The 22,891-nt window shown below is 42.1% G+C and overlaps 1 protein-coding gene across 1 annotated transcript in view; it reads right to left on the bottom strand.

Annotated features, from left to right (window-relative positions):
- Positions 1-3,979, bottom strand: part of LOC126470080 (lazarillo protein-like) — a 50,216-nt gene extending 46,237 nt beyond the window's left edge. Inside the window, exon 1 of the mRNA XM_050097596.1 lies at positions 3,919-3,979. The gene's annotated coding sequence lies outside the window, so the exon portion shown is untranslated. The remainder of the gene's footprint in view (positions 1-3,918) is intronic.
- Between the last annotated feature and the right edge of the window lie 18,912 nt (positions 3,980-22,891).

The raw sequence follows: 22,891 nt of genomic DNA, 5'->3' as shown, positions 1-22,891 counted from the left end.
ATATTTGCTTCGTGATACATTACCCGTCTTAAAATTTACATTGCGGAAAAGGTCGATATCGTGTTGATGTATGGCTATTGTGATCAAAATGCCCAACGGGCGTGTGCTATGTATGCTGCTCGGTATCCTGGACGACATCATCCAAGTGTCCGGACCGTTCGCCGGATAGTTATGTTATTTAAGGAAGTGTTCAGCCACATGTGAAACGCCAACCATGACCTGCAACAAATGATGATGCCCAAGTAGGTGTTTAGATGCTGTCGCGGCTAATCCGCACATCAGTAGCAGACAAACTGCTCGAGGATCGGGGCTCTCAAAAACGTTGGTCTTCAGAATGCTACATCAACATAGATTGCACCCGTACCATATTTCTAAGCACCAGGAATTGCATGGCGACGATTTTGAACGTCGTGCACAGTTCTGCCACTGGGCACAAGAGAAATTATGGGACCATGACAGATTTTTTGCACGCGTTCTATTTAGCGACGAAGCGTCATTCGCCAACAGCGGTAACGTAAACCGGCATGATATTCACTATTGGGCAACGGAAAATCCACGATGATTGCGACAAGTGGAACATCAGCGACCTTGGTGGGTTAATGTGTAGTGCGGTATTATGGGAGGAAGGATAATTGGCCCCCATCTGTAACACCCCACCCGTCACTTATCTGGTTTTGGCGTGTGTTCAACCCAGCTAATTGACTAACAGATCAACAAAGAGTGCAAAACTGCCGCAATATCGGATTTCGCAAAGAAAGTAATAAGGCCCTGTGACTCCTGATTGAAATGCGGTGGCAGTGTTGACATTAATTGATTCAGAATTGATCACTTTTAATTAAAAAGGGGTGCACATTGATGTCATATTCAGCTATTGAACACCAGATGCAAATGTTGAACATAAAATTAATTAAGAAAGTGACTTGAAATTTGAACTACTTGATTGAAAACAGATGCAGTCGACTAGCACAAATTTATTTAACTCCCAACTTTCAATCATCACATTACATGACTCTCCTAACAGGCAGTGGTAACAAATTGCGTCTGTGTGGAGTAAAGTGCGATAAATCAAAAGTAATGCCTATCGACTGACCTAGGCATAATGCAAAGAACGAGAAGAATTTTACAATACATGGCCCATGAAACCCTCGTGGAACCTTTGCTGACGTGATCCAACAAATTAATCAATGGCCTAACTCAAGCCGGAGCGGGCGCAATGTCACCGAATTCAGCGTGGTGGGGCGTCGTTGTTGTGTGGCCATCAGCCGACCTCGTGGTGCTGCAAGGCTGTGCTCGTCTATTCACTCCTAGCTATCTTGCTCAGTACATAGCTGTACGAAAACTTTCTATCACCAAGCTCAATTGTTCCGTTTGCTAAGTCCTAAACTGCAGAGATGCTCACTCTCTCTCAGGCAAGCTGAGTAAAGAATGCCACGTCTGCACTCTAGGCAACCTGGGAACAGAAGACCTCTACGGAGTCTTCTACCAGTCCGCTTTTGGCCTCAGTTCCCCCTCCAGGAAAATCACTTACGCCAATTGCAGCGCAAGTCGCGTTAATTATGCGTCACTTCCCAGCGCTGGCCAATGCCTGCTCTGGGAAGTGAACAAATTCCCACAAAATTTCGCTTCCTTTCAACTTCTGCTATTTAGCTCCTCCCAGGCCACCCAGCAAGGTTAGCGTCTGCACAAAACACCAGTTTCTCCGGAATTCTGACTCCCAGGAGAGTACTTCAAATTCCTTGGTCCTACATTCCCATCAGAGGCCGGCGTATTTCATTCTGTCGCTCTTCACCTGATTTACTTCAGACTCTGCAGACCGTGAATTCAGCGTGAAGTTGCTATAGTCATGAACACGCATATTTTGGCCTCTGTTGACCACTCCACCATAGCTTTGTGCGGCTTTCTCACATGTTTCACTGAAAATGGACATTAATCAAGAGGCGTATAAGTTCTCGATCTGCTTTCCGGTACACCAGCATGGGGTCAACCACCCACTCACTGTCACTCATCTGAAGGCAGCTGGAGGCCGCCCCCGTTACCGCTTTCTCAGAGTTTGAGCCGCCCTAAGCCGCCTATTGTCGCTTCCCTTCGTGCGCCCCACCTGCGCGCCAATGTCAACTCTGAATACTTCCCTGGGATGAACTAGCCTCCAGTAAATCGACGTGTTTCCACAAAGTTTTCATGTCGCGTGAATTACTTTAAAACCATCACCCAACATTAATTATTCCAATACGTCCATACTATACCCTCTACAGGATGCATTGTGCCTTGCCAATCATTTTTGTTCAGCCCTACTGTTCGCTCAACGTGAGTTCGGTGATCTTTAATGACTTCATGTAAGGGGCATAGTTCTTGCCATCTTACACATTTTATCGATGGTGATCTAAATGGTACAGTGTAAGCTGATTTCCTACATAATGTTCTACTGATATTACTACAAGATGTTTCACTGCATGACAGAATGGCGATGTACTTCCAACTTGATGGATGTCCGGCACATAGCTCACATACGGTTGAACCGGTATTGAATAGCATATTTCATGACAGGTGGATTGGTCGTCGAAGCACCATACCATGGACCGCACGTTCACCAGATCTGACGTCCCTGGATTTCTTTCTGTGGGGAAAGTTGAAGGACATTTGCTATCATGATCCAATGACAAAGCCTGAGGACATACGTCAGCGCATTGTCAATGCATGTGCGAACATTATGGAATGCGAACTACTTGCTGTTGAGAGGAATGTCGTTACACGTATTGCCAAATGCATTGAGGTTGACGAATATAATTTTGAGTATTTATTGCATTAATGTGGTATTTACAGGTAATCACGGTGTAACAGCATGCGTTCTCAGAAATGATAAGTTCACTAAGGTACAAGTATCACATTGGAACAACCGAAATAAAATGTTCAAACGTACCTATGTTCCGTATTTTAATTTAAAAAACTTCCTGTTACCAACTGTTTGTCTAAAATTGTGTTCTGTATTTTTGTGACTATTACAGCGCCATCTATCATGAAGTGAAAAAAGTGGTCCAACTAAAACATTCATATTTCTTTTCGTACTACATGAACATGTAATAAAAAATGGGGGTTCCTATTTTTAAAAAAACGCTGTTGATATCTGTTTGACCTATGGCAGCGCCATCTAGCGGGCCAACCAAAGCTCCATCTGGTTTCTCCTTTCAAGCTGGACAAGTTTCGTTCTTTGTAGTTTTTTCGTTTGACGCTTATTTCGTGAGATATTTGGTCCGGTCAGAGGAAAATAAAATTAAGTATCACGAAATACACAAATAAAAAATTACATCATAGTGAAACCAGAATTCCTCTATACAAGCAAACACTTAACAGACAATTATAAATTATAGTAACTAGAATTATTTAAGAGAAGAAAAATGATAGAAAAATTTAGTTGCAATAAGAAGGGGAGAGGCCTGGAAAATATGAAGGAACGTTGGAAAACATAAAACTCTTAAGGAAAATAAGATAAACAATAAGAATTAGAAGGTTTATAGTTTTTTGTCATTTGTACAGGCTACAAAACAAATCTTCAAGTGTCTCTGGGTAGATAAACTACAAGAAGGATGCGAGAAGATAAGTAAGGTTTAGAAATGCGGAATACAAAAGCAAAAGAAATAACAGAAGGAGCTATTTTCAGAAGAAAGATGCTACTTTTAGAAGGGTTCCGAGAGAGGAGAATTAAGAGAAAAGGTGTGAAGTGGTCGGAGCAGAGAAAAGAAGTGACATGGTGAGAGGATGAAACAATGTTTGAGAAAAAACTAAAAATATCGAAGGAGAAGTAGATGAAATGATAACACTGTCCCTAGTTGGCAAGAACGGAGGGGGGAGGGGGGGCAGGTGGAACGTTAGAAGTGGAAATACTGCTGATTCGAGTAGAGACTAAGAGTGGAGAGCGCTTACCACCCGCGCGGCAGCTGACCCACGTGCTGTCAGATGTCAGCGAGGCAGTGGGTGCCGTGCTAGGCGGCGGCGGCTTTTATGTGGGGAGGCGAGGGCGTGTGTGACGCACGCGGATCCCCGCCGCTTCCGCCGACGCCGCCCAGCCGCAGCTCGCCACAGGTGATTACGGCTACACTCACCACGTGCGGGGGCCGCCTCAACCAAAATGGACCCGTCGCATCGCCTAAACGGGCGCTCTGCTGGTTGACTCACTTTACAGTCTTCCCAATAGAGATATTCTGTCCTTCAGTTCTTATTCTACAAGGTACCGATAAACAGTTCGTTAAATTGATCGTTACCTGAGTGGCAACGAGCGCTAGAAACGTGTGCCGAGACAGAGGTCGAGGAGAGGCGTAAAGTATCGGACACACAAAACTGTAACAGATTTGTCTCCTGTACCCAAATATATGTCGTGAGTGTGAATATGGAGCAACCAACGAATATAAAATATCGTTCCAAACTGAGAAAAACACCAGCTGAGACTACACCAATGAGGTCAAATATTATGACTGTTGTACACCGCGAGACTGAATAAAGGAACTATACATGTGGGTCCAAGACGGAAATGTAGACATTCTAGTGACGATACGGGCCGCAAATGAGGAAATCCAGTGACAAATGAGACGCTGACAAGAGACAGATTAACATGGCCAGACGCCGAGCAACGAGCGTCTCGGAGATGACGTAGCTGATCGGTAGTTCCAGCGTGCTACTGTCGTGAGTGACTATGGAAAGTGGGCAAAGGACGGCAGGTGTCAAGGTACTGGACGTTCAAGCCCCGTCACTCAACACAGAACGTCCAGGTTGGAGGCTTGCCTGCGCTGTAACGCAGGCTAAGCAGCTATCTGTAGCGGATCTCATGACAGAGTTCAATAGGATCAATAACGTGCGCTGTACGGTGTGCTCCGAAACACTTGCTCCTGCGCCAGCATTATACCCTGTCGTCAAATCCGCCACAGAGTGGGCTAGCCTCCGACATCGATGTTCTGTAGTGAGACGTGGACGTGCCATACGTTGTCGCCTACACGTGGTTTCACCAGCCTTCAAGCACTTTCCATAGATGCTCACGACAGTAGCTCGTGAACAACTGACCAGCTTTCCCGGTTCCGAAATGCCCAATGCCAGGCGCTGCGCCGTATCATCTATCCTTTGTCAAAGTAGTTAATATCAGTGAATTTGCCATTTGTGACCCCCATCGTGGCTAGAATAATTCCCCACTCGTCTCTACTTCGCTTGTACACCGAAGCGCCAAAGGCACTGGTATAGGTATGCGCATTCAAATATATATGCAAACATTTTGAATACGGCGCTGCGGTCGGCAGTCCCTATATAAGATGGTTCAAATGGCTCTGAGCACTATGAGACTTAATATGTGAGGTCATCTGTCCCCTGGAACTTATAACTACTTAAACCTAACTAACCTAAGGACGTCACACACATCCATGCCCGAGGCAGGAGTCGAACCTGCGACCGTAGCGGTCGCGCGGTTCCAGACTGAAGCGCCTAGAACCGCTCGGCCACAGAGGCCGGCTGCCTATATAAGACAACGCGTGTCTCGTGCAGTTGTTAGATCGGTTACTGCTGCTGCAATGGCAGGTTACCACGATTTATGCGAGTTTGAACGTGGTGTTATAGTCGGCTCACAAGCGATGGTTCAAAAATGGTTCATATGGCTCTGAGCACTATGGGACTTAACTGCTGTGGTCATCAGTCCCCTAGAACTTAGAACTACTTAAACCTAACTAACCTAAGGACATCACACACATCCATGCCCGAGGCATGCCCGAGGCAGGATTCGAACTAGCGTCCGTAGCGGTCGCGCGGTTCCACACTGTACCGTCTAGAACCGCTCAGCCACCGCGGCCGGCCACAAGCGATGGGACACAGCGTCTCCGAGGTTTCGATAAAGTGTGGATTTTCACTTACGACAAATTCACAAGTGCACGGTGAATATCAGGAATCCGGAAAAACATCAAATCTCCGACACTGCTACGGTCGGAAAAAAAATCTTGCAAGAATAGGATCAACGACGACTGAAGAGAATCGTTCAACGTGATAGAAGTGCAACCCTTTCGAAAATTGCTGCATATTTCAGTGCTGGGTCATCAACAAGTGTCAGCATGCGAAATATTCATCGTAACATCATCGATATTCGCGTAACCTCGATGACTGCACAACCCAAAGCTTTACGCGTTGCCTGGGTCCGTCAACACCGATATTAGACTGTTGATGACTGGAAACATGTTTCCTGGTCGAACGAGTCTCGTTTCAAATTTTTTCGAGCGGATGGACACGTACGGGTATGGAGACAGCCACATGAATCCATGGATCCTGCGCGTCAGCAGGGGCCTGTTCTTGGTGGTGGAGGCTCTTTAATGGTGTGATGCGTATGTAGTTGGAGTGATGTGGGACCTCCGATATGTCTGGATACGACTCTGCCAGGTGACACGTATGTGAGGATCCTGTCTGATCACCTGCATCCATTCATGTCCATTGTGCGTTCCGACGGACGTTAGCGATTCCAGGAGGACAATGCGACACCCCACACGTTCAGAACTGCTACAGAGTGGCTCCAGGATCACTCTTACGAGTTTAAACACTTCCGCTCGCCAGTCAACTTCGAAGACATGAACATTATTGAGTATATGTGGAGTGCCTTTCAACATGCTGTTCAGAAGAAATATCTACCCGCTTGAACTCTTACGGACTTATGGACAGTCCTGCAGGATTCGTGGCGTCAATTCCCTCCAGCACTACGTGAGACATTAGTCGAGACCGTGCCACGTCGTGTTGGGGCACTTCTGCGTGCTCGCGGGGGCCCTACACGATATTAGGCAGGTGCACCAGTTTCTTCGGCTCTTCAGTGTATGCATTCCTTACTGCGTCACGTGGCCTAACGTTATCAGGCAGCATTTATTCTTTCTGTAGGCAGTGGTCACAATGTTGTGCCTCATCAGTGTAAGGCATCACATGTACCGTGAGCAGGTAGGTTCTCCACAACATCGTATTAAACTGCATCAGAATGGTTTCAAAACTACTCCATAGATGTGAGCATCCTTCTGCAGTTCCCCATGTCGCATGACCTTTGTCCTGTCGAGTACATATGGAAGACAATCGGGCGAGATACACGGTATGTGTCAGGACAAGTATCAGATAATATTATACGCAGAAATTTCGCCCGTACTCGCATTCAGTTTCTAACCATTTTTGCACTTTCCTACAGGCTGTACGGACTTGTTCTACATCTTTAGAAGTATTCGTTCCTCGTGGGTTGCGCAGAACACGATGTATGTGTGAATGAATGAAGACATAGAAGTACGGCAAAAGTGGTTTTAATATGCAGTTATGGAAAATAGAAAACACGATAGAAATAAAAGTTGGATCGCGTCAAATATGTCTATGGAGGGAAAAACAGAAACTGATCAAAAGAGAGATAACTTTGTATGAAATTTTTTCCATTGGCCCTAAAAAGTTTTCTTTATTGTCTTTCGTTTTCTGTACCCTTTAAATCTTTTACATTTAATGTTTCAGTCCCATACATAAGGTTTCCTTATATACTAGTGTGCAGAACTTAAAAAAAAGGAATTTCCGTATGATGCGTCATTCCCAAGTAGAATAGCTTGACGAAACTAGAGCCATACGCAGAAAGATATGCCACAAGATAGTAAAGAAGATAACAGAAAGAAATACGCAATGAGAAGAAAGGAAATGACACTTCTACTCAAAGACAATAATTAAACTGAAATCACTACGGTTTATGGTTGTCTCCTGGACATACGAAAAGGCGGGGGCATGGTTCATAACAGGGTGTGTGATCAAAGCAAATTTTATGCCATTGCACAACTGGCATTATTCAAGGCAAGATTTCATTAAGTAAACACCAGGGCCAAAAGTTAATTTTTCAATACCATCTTAATGCAATTGCACAAACGGCATTATTCTCTTAAACTTGATTGCTGAGTCAAATACATGTTTCATTACTGGCAAAACGGAGGAGTGCAAGAAACAAGTTCGCAGACCCAGTCAGATGCAGGTTTGTTGAATAATTAATTTGGAACAATCTTATCATTGATGGTTTCACTAATTAAAAAGGAAACAATTTTGGTTACATACTTTCAACTTCAGTACTTAAGTGTCTTTCTGTTTAAACAATTTTATTTCAGACTTTCTCTTATGATTCTGCTACAGCAGTGATGCGGTGCCGATTCTATCATCTTAAGTTAATGATTGTGAGATGATGATTTTTTTTTCTCTGGTCATTAAGTAATACTGAGCTCAAGAGAAGTTATATGCTTCATCTTTCAGCTACTACTGAACAGTTCGAGGATGAATCTTATTGTGTTGCATCTTAGAGTAAGTTATGTCATTATTAGTTGCTTTATAAGACACATTGTATTTATTTTACTGTTGTGATTATCTGTGTTTGGGCCATACGATTTTGAGTCCTTCAAATTATGACTCCATTCGATTCTGACCCATTGCAATTCTTACTCGACACACAGACAAATTCACATCTAATATCTGACGATATTGACGTTGTGACACTACTTAATATTTTCTATTCTATGAACATCATGTAAACATTACTATGATTTTAAAAAATGAAATAATTACGTTGTAATAATAAGTAAGTAATTGTGATAATCACAGACCCATTACTAAATTATGGAATGTGTAATATGTCATGAGAACTAAACTGAATATGCGGTCATAAGAAACGACATTCTTTACTAACTTACATTGACTGGAGCTCAAGTCACTTATATTGTGTAAGAAGAGATTGTATATATACTCACATATATTTTTCTTAAATATGTACCACAGAAACTGGATTATTTGAACATCACATTTTGATTGCTTCCCTCTAATTTTACTGTGTATATGAATGTGTATTCGAGGAATGCTGATTTTCTATTGTATGATAATTTATATCACAGGTAATTACTACGTATATATCGACTCTGGCCCCCCATGAACCATGGACCTTGCCGTCGGTGCAGGAGGCTTGCATGCCTCAGCGATACACGTAATCGTACCACAGGTGCAACCAGAATGGAGGGGTATTTGTTGAGAGGCCAGACAAACGAGTCGTTCCTGAAGAGGGGCAGCAGAATTTTCAGTAGTTGCAGATGCAACAGACTGGATTATTGAATGATCTAGCCTTGTAACGTCAACCAAAACGGTCCTGCTGTGCTGGTACTACGAGCGGCTGAAAGCAAGGGGAAACTATAGCCGTAATTTTAATTTTTTCCAAGTGCATGCAGCTCTACTGTGTGGTTAAAGGATGATGACATCCTCTTGGGTAAAATAATCCCCCATTTGGATCTCCAGGCAGGGATTATTCAAGAGGACGTCGTTATCAGGAGAAGTGAAACTGGCGTCTTACGGATCCTAGCGTAGATTGTCAGAATTCTTGATATGGTTGGTAGGTTAGAAAATTTAAAAAAGATAATGCGTACATTAAAGCTAGATATTGTGGGACTTAGTGAAGTTCGGTGGCAGGAGGAATTGTACTTCTGGTAAGGTGAATAGTGTCATCAATGCAAAATGAAATAGGAGTAATGCAGGAGTAGGCTTAATACTGAATAAAAAAGTAGGAACGCGGATAAGCTGCTATGAACAGCGTAGTGAACGCACTATTGTAGCCGAGATAGACACTAAGGCCACACTCACCACAGCAGTACACGCTTAAATGCCAACTAGCGCTGCAGATGAGGAGGAGATACAGGAAATGTACGATGAGATAAAATAAATTATTGAAATAGTTAAGGGAGCCGAAAATGTGTAGTCATGTGGGACTGGAATTCGATAGTAGAAAAAGGAAGATAAGGAAAAGTAGTAGGTGAATATGGACTAGGAGAAAGGAAGGAAATAGGAAGCTTCCTGGTAGAATTTTGCACAGAGCATAATTTAATTATAGCTAACACTTGGTTTACGAATCATGAACGAAGGTTGTATTCTTGGAAGAGACTTGGAGACACCGGAAGGTTTCAGTCTGATTATATTATGGTAAGATAGAGATTTCGGAACAAGGTTTTAAATTTTATGATATTTAGGGGCACATGCGGACTCTGACCATAATTTATGGTTATGCCCTGCAGATTAAAACTGAAAGAACTGCAAAAAGGCAGGAATTTAAGAAGATGGGCCTTGGATGAAATGAAAGAATCAGAGGTTCTGGAGACTTTCAGAGGGAGCATTAGGGAACGACTGACAAGAACAGAGGAAAGGAATACGGTAGAAGAAGAATAGGTATCTTTGAGAGATGAAATAGTGTAGGCAGCATTAGACCAAGTACTTAAAAAGACGAGGGCTAGTGGAAATAATTGGGAACACAAGAGATATTGAATTTAACTGTTGAAACGATAATATATAAAAGTACAATAAATGAAGCAGCCGTAAGGGAATAGAAACGTCTAAAACATGAGATCGACAGGAAGTGTAAAATGGCTAAGCGCGAATCGCGAATGGCTAACGGACAAATATAAGGATGTAGAAGCATATATCACTAGGGGTAAGATAGATGCTGCCTACAGGAAAATTAAAGAGATCTTTGGCGAAAAGAGAACCACCTGTATAAATATCAAGAGCTCAGATGGAAAACCAGTCCTAAACAAAGAAGGGAAAGCAGAAAGGCGGAACTATCATACAGAGAGTCTTTACAAGGGAGAAGTACTTCAGGGCAACATTATGGAAATGGAAGCGAATGTAGACGAAGTTGAGAAGGGACATATAATACTGCGTGAAGAATTCGATAAATCACTGAAGGACTTAAGTGAAAACAAGGCCCCGGTGGTAGACATCATTCTGTTGGAGCTACTGATAGCCATCGGAGAGCCAGCCATCACAAAACTCTTCCATCTGGTTAGATTAGATTACATTAATTATCCATTCCATAGACCCACAAAAGCGGGGATCCTCCTGGGTGTGCAAAATGTCACATAAACACATTACAAAAATGTAATTAGAAAAACTTGAGTTTCATTAATTTTAATGATCCTCAGTCAATAAACAGTAAAATTATGTACATGAATTAAAATTAAACTTCTAATATTTACAGGTTTAATACCTACATCTGCTTTCATTAAATCCATCATTCACATATTAGCTAGTTACTTGGCTATTACAACCAAGTGTTGTAAAAAATTAAGCGATAAATAACATTTAGAGTTATCGTTATCTTCGTATTTCTTCTTGAAAAACGGAAAGCAGCACGAAGGTGAAACAGCTTTGAAATATTTGTAATCGTCTTACGAAGAGATCATATACGTCATAGACAATAGAGCAATGAAAGTTAAAAAACTGATGGCGGATATCCTAATAAGTGTAATATATAACGTAGCTTTATGTTTGCAAATAAATAGGTGAGTTGCCAAGAAAATACATATTGGGACGAAGATATTGTGATTACCAAGAAATAGTCTAAAATATACGGCAGTGTGTTATAATGTAAAATCTTTACCATGTAGCATCTTGATATGTGAAAGGGATACTTGGCAACGCACGTGGCTTGAACTAGAAGCTATTCGTCGGTATCAAGGTTATTGGGCACCTGAGTGAACAGATGTTGTACAAGCGAAACCGAATGACGGAAGGAGATTTAACTGATAAACATTACGAAACAACTTGCCCGTTTCAACTCTTGTAATGTTAACTCCGCATTTTGTTTGTATAAAGTACATTGTCAACGTGATGCAGCACCTAGAATGTAAATAATACGTAAACGCAACTCCGGAATTCCTGCTATTAGTCAGTCTGTTGTAGCAGCGTGGGAACCGCGAGAGAGCATTACTCTCCGGAAATGATGTCGTCTGGCAGTGTCGAACTACATTACACAGCTGTTGCATGTCTATGAATTCTGCAGAGCGAGTACGTCTGACAATAGACACTTGTTCACACAAAGGATGCACAATAAACCTTGGTACACGAAAATTGTTTTGTAACTGGCTGCTTGCTGTTTCTCTCCAACCAAGCAACTGTGAATAGAGAGAACACATATTTTCCGCTGGATCTTAGTGGCTGTCCATCAAAATTCCTGTCCTATAGTTGTCAGAAACCCACACATCATTACCCACATACGTCATAAAGCAATCGTACAACATTATCGTATCGTCAAATGTAACGTCACTGTCATGTTTTAAAAAGAAACAAATAACTTGACAGTTTGTATATATTAGGTTTGTAGAGGATTTCCGCCTTATGCAAGACACCTTTGCAGTTTTCACCCAGACATGTTTCAGCACTTTTCGTGCAATCTTCAGTGGGTTTGTTTGTTTATTTTCCTGATACATAATTATTGTTACATGTAAGTCTTTACAGAAACTTGTTTTACAAAATACTTACACTTGTAATATGAGCGATTATTGTCAACTATTTTACATTGTTTTGCATATTGTACTGACTTGAGACATGTATCGCTGACTTAAAAGAGGCATCCTGTGTTGTTTATTTACGTTATGTCTAAAGCTTCTAGTTTGTTAGTAAGCCTACTTTGGAAATAAAGTGGATATGTGCATTTGTTTACATACTTCAAATAAAGGTTTTGGATTTTATGCTAGTTGCTTTAGGCTTAATACGCAATCTGCAGCTTGTCGTCTGCAAACAGCAAAGTTTTATTTTGTTTTTTGTTATGCATATTCAACTGAGAATCACTAGGTATCGTGTTGTTTAACGTCTTACTTACAGTTTTTTATGCTGAGTATTTTTTTTTATTTTTGTCGAAATAACAGACTTATTTATTTCGCTTTTGTCGTCACACATGCATTTTCTACGTTTCATTCGTAAACCACAAAGTTTCGGCGCCATTTCGTGTTATTGTGGCTGTTTAATGTTCATTTGTTTCGTGATATGTTTGCTTGGGATGTGGCGCACGTATTTGATGTGCTGCTGACGTTTGTGATGCTTACTTAATGTGTGTGTGCGTGTGTGTGTGTGTGTGTGTGTGTGTGTCCAAGACAGGGAGTTGGAGACAGAGAGAGAGAGGTGGATAGGTATAGGAGAGAATTAGACAGAGGGAATGAGGGAGTTGTGAAGTGTATGAGTGAAAACAAAACTATAAAGCTGTCTTCCATAAGGCGAAATTCCTCTCAAATTTTCGTATGAAGTGGAATAGTTGCAATAACTGCAACTGTAGTACTTGGTGTTAGACCAGCACCTTTTTTAGATTGAAATCAGCTTATAGGTATACGTGCTTAAATGAAGTTCCTGAAACTAAGGGCTCACCTTCACAGGATGCAATGCTTCCAAGTAGAGAAGGAATTACCATATTTCATCAAAATATAAGAGGTATTAGAGATAAAGTTAGTGAACTGCTTATAGATGTTGATTCTGAAATTATTGTTATATTGGAGCATCACTTAAATAATTTGACAATTAAGAGGCTTCTTTTACCAGAATACAGATTAGCTGGCTGTTTTTCAAAGAGTTCCTTGCGGGGTGGAAACAGTAAAAACAGTATTCCATTTGAGTCCATAGACGTATCACGGCATTGCACGGAACAGATATTTGAATGTTGTGTAGGAGCAGTTGAAATTAGTGAAACTAAACTTCTAATTGTTGTCGTTTATAGGTGCCCGAACTCTGACTTCAGAGCATTTCTGATAAAGCTAGAGAGGGTTCTTGATCCACTTTGTAGGAAGTACCAGAAATTAGTTATATGTGGTGACATTAATATAAATTTTGTATATGATGGTGCAAGAAGAAGGATGTTGGTAGAGCTCAGAAATTCATTTGATCTGATGCAGACTGTGTTTTTATAACTAGGGTTTGCAGGGGCACAGTAGCACAGCCATAGACAATATTTTATTCATTCTTCATTACTAGACGGGTATTCTGTTAGTAAGAGGGTGAATGGCCTTTCAGACCATGATGCTCAAATTTTAACACTAAAAGGGTTTAGTACTCAAACAAATGCCGCATTTAATTACAAACTGCGTAGAAGAGTTAATCTAAAAGCCATAGAGAGTTTTTTAAACCTTGTCAAGGAACAAGAATGGCAGGATGTTTATTGTGCCGATAACATATATGATAAATATAATGCTTTCCTTAACACATCTCTCATTGTCTTTGCGAGTTGCTTTCCGGTAGAACGTTCTGAAAGGGTACTAGCAGTAATAGGCAGCCCGGGTCGGTGACTAGTGGGATAAGGATATCATGTAGAACAGAGAGGGAATTAGAAGTAGTCACAATCAAGCTACAGTAGAACATTACAAACAGTATTGTAAGGTGCTTCGAAATATTATTAGAAAAGCAAAGAGTATGTGGTATGCAAAAAATAGTTCAAATGGCTCTGAGCACTATGGGACTTAACAGCTGCGGTCATCAGTCCCCTAGAACTTAGAACTACTTAAACCTAACTAACCTAAGGACATCACACACATCCATGCCCGAGGCAGGATTCGAACCTGCGACCGTGGCAGTCGCGCGGTTCCGGACTGTGCGCCTAGAACCGCGAGACCACCGCGGCCGGCTATGTGGTATGCAAATAGAATAGCTAATTCACAGGATAAAATTAAAACCATATGGTCAATTGTGAAGGAACTGTTTTGTCAGCAGCACATGGTCGACGATATAAAGTCAGTTCGCAGTAAGAATACTTCTGTTACTGATAAATCAGATATATGTACAATATTTGTCAATCATTTTCTGGGCGGTTCTGGTGAATTAAATAAAAATTTTGTTTCTGCAGAGAATCATATAGCTTTCTCAGAAAATTCTTTTCCGAGATTGATGTCTGAAATACTCCACTGTGATACAGACAACAGGGAGATTGAGTCAATAATTAAATCACTGAAGACTAAGGACTCTCTTGGTTATGATGGAGTGCCTAGCAGAGTATTTAAGTACTGTGCTGTACATTTTAACCCTGTATTTAGCCATATTTGTAATTTTTCCTTTTAGAATGGTCAGTTTCCTGAACGATTAAAGTACTCAGTAGTAAAGCCGCTTTATGAAAAGGGATAAAGGGATAATGTAGATAATCTCAGACCCATTTCTATGCCGTCAGTATTTGCTAAAGTTATTGAAAAGAGTTTGTATGTAAGGATAATTTTATATCACACGATTTGCTATCAAATGTACAGTTCGGCTTTATAAGTCGTTTAACAACTGAAAATGCTATATTCTCTTTTCTCTGTGAGGTACTGGATGGTTTAAACAAAAGGTTTCCAACGCTAGGCGCGTTTTTTGGTTTCATTAAGGCATTTTATTGTGTTAATCACAAAATATTGCTCCAGAAGCTGGAGCATTATGGAATAAGGGGAGTACCTCACAATTGGTTCACCTCTTGCTTTAGTAACAGACAGCAAAAGGTGTTTATTCACAATGTTGAGAATCGCTGTGATGTGGAGTCTGAGTGAGGTACGATCAAGAAGGGGGTGCCCCAGGGCCTCTCGTGTTCCTTATTTATGTAAAAGATATGCCCTCTAGTATTACGGGTAACTCTAAAATATTTCTTTTTGCTGATGACACTAGCTTCGTAATAGAGGATGTTGTGCACAAGATTGGCTCGGTTTCAAATAGTGCAGTTCATGACCTAATTTTATGGCTTGTAGAAAATAAACTAACGCTAAATCACAGTAAGACTCAGTTTTTACAGTTTCAAACACACAATTCAACAAAACCTGACGTTTTAATTTCACGGAATGGACATATAATTAGTGAAACAGAGCAGTTCCATTTTGTAGGTGTTCAGATAGATAGTAAGCTGTTGTGGAAAGTCCACATTCAGTATCTTGTTCAAAGAGTTAATGCTGCCATTTTTACTATTCGAACGGTACCTGAAGTGAGTGATCGTTCGACACGAAAATTAGTCTACTTTGCTTATTTTCATTCGCTTATGTTGTATGGTATTATATTTTGGGGTAACTCTTCCTATTCTAAAAAGATATTTTTGGCTCAAAAACGTGTGGTTCGGGCAATAAGTAGTGCAAGTTCACGAACCTCTTGTCGACCCCTGTTCACGAGTCTGGGTATTTTGTCATTGACCTTTCAATATATATATATATATATATGTTACTGTCATTTCTTGTTAACAATATTATCTTATTCCTTAAAGTAAGCAGCTTTCACTCAGCTTAATACTCGGCAGAAATCAAACCTGCATTTGGATCGGACTTCCTTAAGTCTTGTGCAGACAGGTGTGCAATATACTGCTACATCCATTTTCAGTAAGCTACCAATCGAATTCAAAAATCGTAGCAGTAATACACGCGCTTTCAAATCGAAACTGAAGAGTTTCCTCATGGGTGACTCCTTCTATTCTGTCGAGGAGTTCCTTGAAAAATTAAGCTAGCTTTTGTTGTATGACTACGTTTACTTACACTTATGGACTGACTTTTTTCGGGTTCATGAACATTTATTTTTATCTGTTATTACTTTTCTGTTGTAATTTCATGTACTGACACGTTCCATGGCCTTGGAGATTTGCTCCTCAATTTGGGCCTACGGAACTTGACGTGTAAATAAATAAATTCACAAGATATCTCAGTACTTAACGGTGACATGTTGGGCAATTGCCGTCTCAGAGAAAGGAAAAAAGCTCTTAAGGTCGCCTTGGGTCTGAAGTAATTACAGACGTATAAATTTCCCGCCGAATAGTTGGCACTGCAGTGGAAATCTGTCTTGATATTGTTTTTAAAAACTACTAGTACCTTCTCTTGATATTATTAACACAAGAAACAGCAAATACGGAGCGAGAGAAATACAAAGGTGTTCCCACTGACATATAGAGTCCTGATAATGCATAGACTCGATAAAAACACAGAATGCCTTCTGAAGACATGACAGTGTCCAGTAACGAGAAATGTTTAAGTACGTCAGAATCGAAGTGAAAGTGTGGTACTGCTAGGGTTAGTTGCCGTATCGTAAGAGAAAAACCAGACTTTTATACTAAGAATATGGATGTCCATTGTGGTAAAAAAAAACAGGAACTGGCAGAAAATAAGGAAAGACACACTAGTTATGTAAATGAAATCGCCCTTTCTTGCTGCGACTTAATTTATTTTTCCCAGACACTTTTAGCCTTTTTCCTGCTCTAAGGCATCTTCAGTGGAATAGTTTGCTGTCATCTGCGTTGCCTCTCATATGGTCTGGAGGTCGCACTATCCCTTTATTTGGGAAACATCAGCACAATTTGGTATTCCGAACTTTTTCACACTTTTCACCTTGGTCCTCCTTTTTTGTGGTGTACTATTGTTTTCTGAAACTAGATATAACTAGTTGTTCCAACACCGTGATTTTACCAGCGTAAATATTGCAGCTCATTACGTGTCTCCTACTTTGTGGTTTTAAGGGAAGATAGTAGCAACATCAGTAAAAGCAGGAGAGCGTCTATGAAGTTAGAAAAATAGTCGCGAGGTACTGGAATAAGTAGAGATGTGAGGGCGCGTCATTAGTCTTGCCTGGTAGCTCAGTTGATGAGAGCCCGGCCTGTTAAAGCAAGCTACCGGCTTCGAGCTCATGTCCCGAACATAATTTTAATCTGACAGGAAGTCCATAAGCAGGAGAGTTAATTCAATGAAGAGAAAAATATGCTTACAACTATAAATTTCTGACATAACTGTCGGTATTATATCTGCATGTAGATACATGCTCCGTAAGACGCTTTATGGAACGTGGTGTAGCACTTACAATCAATGTCATCCAATCATTTGCTGGATGTATTCCAATCTCTGTCTTTCTCTTTTTGAGCTCTACAGCTCCCTCTAGTACCATGGAAGTCATCCCTGATGTCTTAACACATGTTCTATCATCATGTCCCTTCTCCTTATCAGTGTTTTTCACATATTCCTTTCCTCTCCGATTCTGCGCAGAACATCCTCATTCCTTACCTTATCGGTCCACCTAACTTTCAACATTCGTCTGTAGCACCACATCTCAAATGCTTCGATTCTCTTCTGTTCCGGTTTTCCCACAGTCCATGTTTCACTACCATACAATGCTGTACTCCAGACGTAAATTCTCAGAAAATTTTTCCTTAAATTAAGGCCGATATTTGACGTTAGTAGACTTCTCTTGGCCAGGAATGCCCTTTTTGCCATTGCTAGTCTGCTTTTGATGTCCTCCTTGCTCCGTCAGTCATTGGTTATTTTACTGCCTAGGTAGCAGACTTCCTACTTCGTGACCATCAGTCCTGATCTAAAATTTCTCGCTGTTCTCATTTCTACTACTTCTCATTACCTTGATCTTTCTTCGATTTACTCTCTGTCTATACACTGCACTCATTAGACTGTTCATTCCGTTCAGCAGATCATGTAATTCTGCTTCACTTTCATTCAGGATAGCAAAACGTATCACTGATATCGTTGCACCTTGAATTTTAATTCCAGTCCTGAACCTTTATTATATTTCCATCATCGCTTCCTCGATGTACAGATTGAACAGTAGGAGCGAAAGGCTATCCTTGTCTTTCACCCTTTTTAATACGAGCACTTCGTTCTTGGGCGCCCACTCTTATTATTTCCTCTTTGCTGTTGTACATATTGTATATGACACTTCTCTCCCTATAGCCTCCGTAGGCGCCCTAATTTCTCTTACAGGGTGTTTCAAAAATGACCGGTATATTTGAAACGGCAATAAAAACTAAACGAGCAGCGATAGAAATACACCGTTTGTTGCAATATGCTTCGGACAACAGTACATTTTCAGGCAGACAAACTTTCGAAATTACAGTAGCTACAATTTTCAACAACAGATGGAGCTGCGGTCTGGGAAACTCTATAGTACGATATTTTCCACATATCCACCATGCGTAGCAATAATATGGCGTAGTGTCTGAATGAAATTACCCGAAACCTTTGACAACGTGTCTGGCGGAATGGCTTCAAAAAAAAAAAAAAAATGGTTCAAATGGCTCTGAGCACTATGGGACTTAACATCTATGGTCATCAGTCCCCTAGAACATAGAACTACTTAAACCTAACTAACCTAAGGACAGCACACAACACCCAGTCATCACGAGGCAGAGAAAATCCCTGACCCCGCCGGGAATCGAACCCGGAAACCCGGGTGTGGGAAGCGAGAACGCTACCGCACGACCACGAGCTGTGGACGGAATGGCTTCACATGCAGATGAGATGTACTGCTTCAGCTGTTCAATTGTTTCTGGATTCTGGCGGTACACCTGGTCTTTCAAGTGTCCCCACAGAAAGAAGTCACAGGGGTTCATGTCTGGCGAATAGGGAGGCCAATCCACGCCGCCTCCTGTATGTTTCGGATAGCCCAAAGCAATCACACGATCATCGAAATATTCATTCAGGAAATTAAAGACGTCGGCCGTGCGATGTGGCCGGGCACCATCTTGCATAAACCACGAGGTGTTCGCAGTGTCGTCTAAGGCAGTTTGTACCGCCACAAGTTCACGAAGAATGTCCAGATAGCGTGATGCAGTAATAGTTTCGGAACTGAAAAATGGGCCAATGATTCCTTTGGAAGAAATGGCGGCTCAGACCAGTACTTTTTGAGGATGCAGGGACAATGGGACTGCAACATGGGACTTTTCGGTTCCCCATATGCGCCAGTTCTGTTTATTGACGAAGCTGTCCAGGTAAAAATAAGCTTCGTCAGTAAACCAAATGCTGCCCACATGCATATCGCCGTCATCAATCCTGTGCATTATATCGTTAGCGAATGTCTCTCGTGCAGCAATGGTAGCGGCGCTGAGGGGTTGCCACGTTTGAATTTTGTATGGATAGAGGTGTAAACTCTGGCGCATGAGACGATACATGGACGTTGGCGTCATTTGGACCGCAGCTGCAACACGGCGAACGGAAACCCGAGGCCGCTGTTGGATCACCTGCTGCACTAGCTGCGCGTTGCCCTCTGTGGTTGCTGTACGCGGTCGCCCTACCTTTCCAGCACGTTCATCCATCACATTCCCAGTCCGTTGAAATTTTTCAAACAGATCCTTTATTGTATCGCTTTTCGGTCCTTTGGTTACATTAAACCTCCGTCGAAAACTTCGTCTTGTTGCAACAATACTGTGTTCTAGGCGGTGAAATTCCAACACCAGAAAAATCCTCTGTTCTAAGGAATAAACCATGTTGTCTACAGCACACTTGCACGTTGTGAACAGCACACGCTTACAGCAGAAAGACGACGTACAGAATGGCGCACCCACAGACTGCGTTGTCTTCTATATCTTTCACATCACTTGCAGCGCCATCTGTTGTTGAAAATTGTAACTACTGTAATTTCGAAAGTTTGTCCGCCTGAAAATGTACTGTTGTCCCAAGCATATTGCAACAAACGGTGTATTTCTATCGCTGCTCGTTTAGTTTTTATTGCCGTTTCAAATATACCGGTCATTTTTGAAACACCCTGTATATTCGTGGTTCTTACAAGAAATGTACTTTGGCGGCAGCAGAATATTTCTACAGTCAGCTGCAAATGCTTGTTTTCTAGATTTTCTCAATACTGTTTGAAGAAAGAACATTGTCTTCTCCAGGAATTCCCACTTGTGTACACGGAGCATCTCCATAATACTCGCGTGTTGCTCTAAGCTACTGGTAATACTCCACTACTATTTGAATACTCCATTAGTAGTGTAGCGCTTGACACAGTCACGTCGATTACGTATTTGGGCGTAACGTTGCAGAGCGATATGAAGTGGGACAAGCATGTAATGGCAGTTGTGGGGAAGGCGGATAGTCGTCTTCGGTTCATTGGTAGAATTTTGGGAAGATGTGGTTCATCTGTAAAGGAGACCGCTTATAAAACACTAATATGACCTATTCTTGAGTACTGCTCGAGCGTTTGGGATCCCTATCAGGTCGGATTGAGGGAGGACATAGAAGCAATTCAGAGGCGGGCTGGTAGATCTCTTACTGATAAGTCTGATCATCACGCGAGTGTTACGGAAATGCTTCAGGAACTCGGGTGGGAGTCTCTAGAGAAAAGAAGGCGTTCTTCTCGTGAGTCGCTACTGAGAAAATTTAGAGAACCAGCATTTGAGGCTGACTGCAGTACAATTTTACTGCCACCAACTTACATTTCGCGGAAAGACCAAAAAGATAAGATAAGAGAGATTAGGGCTCGTACAGAGGCTTATAGGCAGTCATTTTCCCCTCGCTCTGTTTGGAAGTGGATCAGGGAGAGAAGATGCTAGTCGTGGTACAAGGTACCCTCTGCCACGCACCGTATGGTGGATTGCGGAGTATGTACGTAGATGTAGATGTAGATGTAGATGTAGAACGAGTTTAGCAGCCTGCCTTTGAATTCCATATCCTCCTTTAATTCGATCTGGTGGGAACGCCAAACAAGTATTCTATACGTGATCTCTTTCACAGACGAACCACACATTCCTAAAATTCTCCCAATAACACGAAGTCGGCTATTCCCCTTCCATTTCACACCGCTTTATAAAGTTACATCTAAATATTTAATTGATTAGACTGTGTTATGCAGTACACTACAAATGAAAGAAATATATTCCCCAGACGCTCGCTGGCTGGAGTGGCCGAGCGGTTCTAGGCGCTACAGTCTGGAACCGCGCGACCGCTACGGTCGCAGGTTCGAATCCTGCCTTGGGCATGGATGTGTGTGATATCCTTAGGCTAGTTAGGTTCAAGTAGTTCTAAGTTCTAGGGGACTGATGACCCCAGAAGTCCCATAGTGCTCAGAGCCATTTTAGAACCCCATTAGCTCACCTAAAGCGGAAAATCCGGTTCGAGTCCCAGTGGGACATAAATTTTCGTTGTCACCAGTACATCGTGTCTGCCATAATCCGCAATTGCAAACACATTTCTTGTAATTCATTCAGCTGTCGACCGCAGCAGTGTCTGTTCTTTCGGACACGCATTCATGTCTGAAGGACATTTTACAGTACATAGTAAAAATACAGGAGCTGCAGTATAGTGTAACCCTACAAATGCTGTTCTATCACAGCAACTAGAAATTTTGCGTAAGTCATCTTCTATCCTCGTACAGTTATTTAACGGCGGCCCTTTCGTACGCTACAGCATCAGCAGCAAACAGTCGCAGATTGCTGCTCACTCTCTCCGTCAGATCATTTTGTGTATACACGTTTGCGGCACTCCTGACGATACACTTGTCTCTGATGAATACTTGTGTCGTGACGATACACTTGTCTCTGATGAATACTTGTGTCGTGGACAATGTACTTCTTTCTTTTCTTTCTTTTGCTACTGCCTTTATCCCGCATTGTGCGCAGGGTCGGCAGTGTTAAGTATGGAATTGGCATGGTTAATTTTAAGGGGTGGCCGGATGGCCTTCCTGCCACCACCCCATACCCCCCCGGGATGGAAGTAGTGTACCCCAGCTGTCTGCGTTTAGTGGAAATCGTGGAAGAGTGTGAATGTGTTTCAGATGTCTGTGAGTCGTGTAACTGAGGCGGGACGTGGGGACCAGCCCAGTATTCACCTAGTAGGATGTGGAAAATTGCCTAAAAACCACATCCAGGCTGGCCGGCACACCGGCCGACGTCGTTAATCCGCTGGGCGGATTCGATCTGGGGCCGGCGCGCCTACCCGAGTCCAGGAAGCAGCGCGTTAGCGCTCTCGGCTACCCTGGCGGGTTCGTGGACAACGTACTGGCTTCTATTATTTAAGAGGTCTTCGAGCCACTCACATATCCAGGAATCTATTGCGTATACCCGTACCTTCGTTAACAGTTTGCAGGCGGGCACCATATTAAATGCATTCAGGAAATCTAGGAATATGGAGTGTGCCCGTTTCCTTTGATCCAGGGTTCGCCGTGGTATCATTTGAGGGAAGGGAAGGCTGAGTGATGCTACAGTGGGCAATGGTTTAGCAGTTACAGAAATAGGAGAGAGATGTGGGAACAGCACCAAGTGGCGATGGAAGATCGTCATTCTCAGCAAAGGGCCGTTGGTATGGCAGTACTTGCTATATTTCTGAACTGGATCATCAAGCAAATGTGGGAAGTACCAGGTTCATTCATGAGATCAGCGACAAAT

This window comes from Schistocerca serialis, chromosome 1 (assembly GCF_023864345.2).
Source record: "Schistocerca serialis cubense isolate TAMUIC-IGC-003099 chromosome 1, iqSchSeri2.2, whole genome shotgun sequence".
In the NCBI taxonomy this organism is placed as follows: domain Eukaryota; kingdom Metazoa; phylum Arthropoda; class Insecta; order Orthoptera; family Acrididae; genus Schistocerca; species Schistocerca serialis.
The sequence above is the reverse complement of the archived record's forward strand: the minus strand, read 5'-3'. Positions and strand labels throughout refer to the sequence as shown.